The sequence below is a fragment of the Temnothorax nylanderi genome, unplaced genomic scaffold (genome assembly GCF_030848795.1).
Source record: "Temnothorax nylanderi isolate EJ_2023f unplaced genomic scaffold, tnyl_v1.0 TNYL_tig0011_pilon, whole genome shotgun sequence".
NCBI lineage: Eukaryota > Metazoa > Arthropoda > Insecta > Hymenoptera > Formicidae > Temnothorax > Temnothorax nylanderi.
The window spans coordinates 919,781-925,132 of NW_027249073.1; positions in this window are offsets into that span (position 1 = coordinate 919,781).

Here is a 5,352-nt window from a genome sequence, read left to right on the forward strand (position 1 = left end):
CCACCGCACCGGTTCTGACCCCTCCACCGCCAGTTCTCGCGCCACGCTATTTTCGGTTGTTCCGTGCACGTTACGGCGCGTAAATTAAAGCGGAGAAAGTGATTTGGCAGTCGGACGTGCATCGTTGCGTGGCGAGCGCTCGTTCGTCAGCCACCTAACGATCGTCCTTTTTTACACATTTAATAGACCTTATATAGATACGCTCCCTTCATTTAAAGGGATTCTCTTTAAAGCACTACTCTGCGCTCCTCTTAACATCTTTAACGATTCGACATCTTTACCTTCCAATTCGATCTTTACTTCCTTTATCATTCTCCCCCCTCTCTCTACAATTCTTAATTCTTTAATCAAAATTTATCCAAGTGAAAAAAATCGCGTTACAATGTGATAAATTTTCTTTAATTTATTTCATTGTAATTTAAGGATTACTAAAGCCTCGATATCGAAAGAGCAATCCGTTCTCCTTAATTCGTTCTCTTTACGTCTCAACATCTTTGATGCCTAATTGATGCCTATTTGATGCCTAATTATTCTACTATTTTGTATCCTAACTTCTAATTAAGATCTGTTTACAAATAATCACAAAAGTAATATAAGTGCCAAAGCTCTTTAATCTTCAATTCCTCCCCTCGTCGTTGAATAAAAAAGCTAACACTTTTTGCTATCTAGTAGGTACCTATAGTCCAGACGAGAGGCGGTAAAGCTCGAGAGAACACACATAACACAGAGACAGCGCACGCCGCCGTCGCGTATATCAAGACAGTGTCATAATCGACGTAAGCCGATATCTCTTGCTAACGCAAGTAGCGCTTTTATCCACCTACTTCCCTCCCGCGATGCAATAAAACAATCGATTCGCTCGGTGTCGCTTCTTCTATCGCGGCGAGAGTACGGGGTTACCGCTTCGACAGGTGGAGGGTATAAAGAAAGAGAAATAAGGAAAACGTAGAAAAGAGTACGTGGCGAACGTCGAGGGTGCGAGCGGGCATTGAAGGAAGGAAGAAAGAGATGGCGAGTCGACGGGGGTATATCGCTGGTTGGTTTGGAACACGGCATCGGGGGTGGAGGTCGAAGGGATGGCGACGGGTCGTTGCCCGAAAACGCGGCACTGTTATTGTCCCTCCCTTCACCCCTTTCTCTCCCTTACTCCTAACTCCGACTTCGGTATACACACGCTCTTGCACGCACGCATGCATGTACGCACGCACGCATGTACGCACGCATGTACAAGCGCACGAGAGGGACCTCGTCGAGCGCGTGAACAAGCGCCGACTCTGCGGCTACGACGCACACGCATCGCTCGCCTAACGACGCGTGCGAAATATTTGCGCGTGTGTTTATACGCGCATGTGTGTATATGCGTAGCTCTATATGCAGCAGTAGAAAATGTACGTCTCTGTGTGCGTACTCGCGGGAGTTTCTCGCGGAAATTCCGATGGCGGAGTCCCCGCGTTAAACGAACACGAAATTTTCGCGCGAACTTCGCCATTCAGATCGTATACGTTTTCGTCGACATTAATCAAGGTGATATAATTGCGTCTCTATATAAAAAAGCATCGCGCATTCGAGAACGCATTTTTAAAACGTTTTTCTAGGATATTGAATGAAAGTAATCTAATTACGCGATAGATTGAATCATATAAAAATAGGGAATCTAGAGAAAAGGATGGTATTAGAGGTAATATTTGTCAAATGATAAGATGTAACAAGTTCGTAATAATTACAACCAGCATATATGTTCGATTTCGCTACGCGAGATAGAAATAAATTTACAATGAATCTACGAGCGGCGTCGAGAAAACGTATCCACGAAGATGCGTATATATACTTGATTATCGACTACTCCTGGGGCGCGTTCAATAGTCGGTAACGCGCGAACGGAAATTAAAGAACGAATCCGCCGTGAGACGCGATATGATGGGGGAGGAGAAAAAAAAAAGAAATCCTCGCGCGAGCACGTACACTTGTATTTCCGGAAAACTTGCACTGCCAGCGCCGAGCCCCAATCCCCGACTCCACGAGAGAGAGAGAGAGAGAGAGAGAGAGAGAGAGAGAGAGAGAGAGAGAGAGAGAGAGAGAGAGAGAGAGAGGGAGAGAGAGAGAGAGAGAGATGAGAATATTTCACGTGCGCGGATGTATAATCGAAATTTCCGCGCTGGGCCGCATAAAATCTGGCCGTCGCGATCAATGGTTAACCAGGATCGTCGGCGCGGTGCGTAAAATTCCGTATCTGCATACTAAAATACGCGCGCGCGTCCGCTCGCTCGCTGAGCCGGTGTTCTCCATTTTTTTTTCCTCTCTATTCTTTTTCTCCCCTCTCGGACCAATCTGCCAGAGAGAGAGAGAGAGAGAGAGAGAGAGAGAGAGAGAGAGGAGAGAGAGAGAGAGAGAGAGAGAGAGAGAGAGAGACCGTGGTAAGCCACGTTCTCTCTCTCACCCCCCCCCCCGCTTTCTCCCGTTACTTTTCGTTATTTCGCACCCGGCGAAACGCGCCACCCGCCTTAATCAGATCGTGAAATTAGACGCCCCTTCTAACCCACGAGTAATCATGCGCGACGTCGCGGTAACTCGCCACGTTCGCAGATGCAAATGCTATTCCGCGAAGGCTTGGCAAAGCCGGAGGTAAGGAGAAGTCTTAAGGTCTTTCTCAACGAAAGACCGCTGCGTACAAGATACATTGAGAATCGCGCTTTCCAACACATTCGTTCTATAACGTAATTTTTTTGTCGACAAAGATTATATCGGAGCTATATTCTTTGAGAAAATTGAATTTTATGACGATATAGATGGAATACAAGATATTTCTGAAACATCTTGACAAACTTTAGAAATACGTAGATTCCCCGCGCACAGCGCAGCAGAGAATAAAGAGAAAAGTTTATACGAATACCGCAAACGCTTAGAGTTTCCGAAGTATAAAGCTTACCAACGTGTTGCTCCATTCGCAGTTAGTATATTATTAGCATAATCGTTAAAAATTCAAATTAAGACAATCTTGATGTTTATGAAACCATTGTGCGCTCCATGATTTTCAAAGGTGTAAAACATACATTTAAATAATTTAAAAATACCCTGTACGTAGATCATCTTAATCGATTACAATTATATCACGTCACATTCTTATTTTATTTTATTTTTTTAGATCCATTGTGCGGGGAGTGAAGGAAACGGCAGTATGTCATCTAACATCATATAGAAGATGGAGAGGATTACAAGCGCCCCTAGAAGGGCGCGCAAGAGATGCAACAAAACGAGCGTAGGAAAACGAGTATACGAGAACGTGCGTAGAAGGTTGCATGTGGATTTGTCGCAAACGCCACCGAGAGGGTTATATGGCGAGCCGCGATCGACAACTGCGGCTGCACTTTGCATTGTCGGCGGAAAGCGGGCGGGAAGCCGAAGTTTACTGCCGCCGACGTGTCAATCCATACCGGGTTTTACGATCGGCTGCGTGAATTCCACTCGCGGCCTTGCACCGCCATCGTCGTCGTCGTCATAGTCGTTGCCTCCGCCGCCGTCGCCGCCGCCGTCGTCGTCGTCGTCGTCGTCGTCGTCGCGGTGGCCGCAGATCGACGTCTACGCTGCTACCCAAGCCAAGCCCGTTGCATCGTCAACGACAACAGATGCATTAGACTTTATGGCGGCTGGCTCGTTAACCCCCTCCGACTGATCCTCGCGCCACTCTATGCTCCCTCTTCCACGCCCTCGTCTCCGCGCCACCCCGCTCCAGAAACGACCAGACTTTAGGCAGACGGCCGCACCTGGACCCGATCGTATACGCGCCCACCACCGCGGATTTTCATGACCGTCTCATCCCTGCACATTTCCCCTTGTCGCGTCGCTTCCACTCGTCGACCTGCGCTACCCTCTTCTCCCGTATCCACTGAGAGTGGAAATCCGCGGTACGACGGACTAGGTCGTCGCAGTGTTGAGATGATAGAACTTTACGACGTATTACTTTAACTGCATTACAAACAAACTTCATTCTTTTGCACTTCGAGAGTGCATCTGTGGTTGTTTTGTATTACAGTTATTGGTTGCTTTCTACAAATAAAGAAGAAGCATACTATTTTGAAAAATTTGCAACGACAAACTTGAGTCTAGGCGAACGCTCAAAGATACTTGTAATAGTTCTCAAACTTAACTGCATATCAATCGTTAAGCAAATTATTTGTATTTATTAGAAAATTGAACTTATAACATTGTAAATATATATTAATTAAAAATAATTTAACTATGTTATTACTATAGATCTATATAATTATTGTAAAATAATTTATTATATAATTTGTTTCCTTCATCGTTACAATTATTCGAATCTTATTGCAAAATCGATATAAATAAATTCTATGTGCAGAAGTTATTTATTTCTAATGATTTTGAATATTATTATTTAAATATCCAAAACTAAATTATAAATTTATAAATACCTATGAGCCAGCCTCATTCCCTCCAACGATTATTAAAAATTTATTTTGCTACATCGTATGATATATAGAATTCGTTGACTAATACACATCGTTAGACATATCGTTACTAATTGACTTTATAAAGTCGATAATCTTAAAATATCATAAACGTATCTTCATTCACTGTGCCTTTTATTTGTAGTTAAATAAAGTACGCAACCTCGCCACCGTCGCATTTATTCAAATTGTATTTGTATCATGCGCTTATGTGTGTTATGAAATGCAGAGTCGCATGCCGCGAGCAGGAAACAAGTGAAAAGGGCGGTGTAATAAATGTGCTTTAATGAAGTGTAATACACATGTGACACGAAAATATATTATTTCAGTAAAAATATTTTTACGCGAATGAAACAACACGGATAAGTACAAAAAGATAGTTATATCTGCCTTCCGCCACAATATCGTTATCGCACGTGCGCGTTGTACGTACGCACAATTATAAAATACAAGCAGGACGCGATCGAACGGCAAGAGATAAAATTATTTTAATCAAGTATGAAAAAGCAAGCGCTAATAATGTGCACTAATAATTACTGGATGGAAGCTAGATGTTGCAGAAGTATTATATTTCATTCGTTTACTTTTATGTACTATATATATATATATCATATAAAAAAATATTAAAAATAATTACGACAAAGTAATATACAATTTTAACAGCTTTTTTAAAAGCAGTTTATTATTTTAACGCGCACGCAATGAGTGCTTTCCATTTACGCGTATTATTTCTCAAATATGAAAGTTTGGAATTTAACCACCTTCACACACAAGTATGCCAAAAAGTGGTTCGCTGAAGACCAGCAAAAAGCACCTCGACGCTTGTAATAAATCTACGCAAAAATGTTCCGTTTTATTTTCTCTTGTAAGATTAATATTTCTCTGA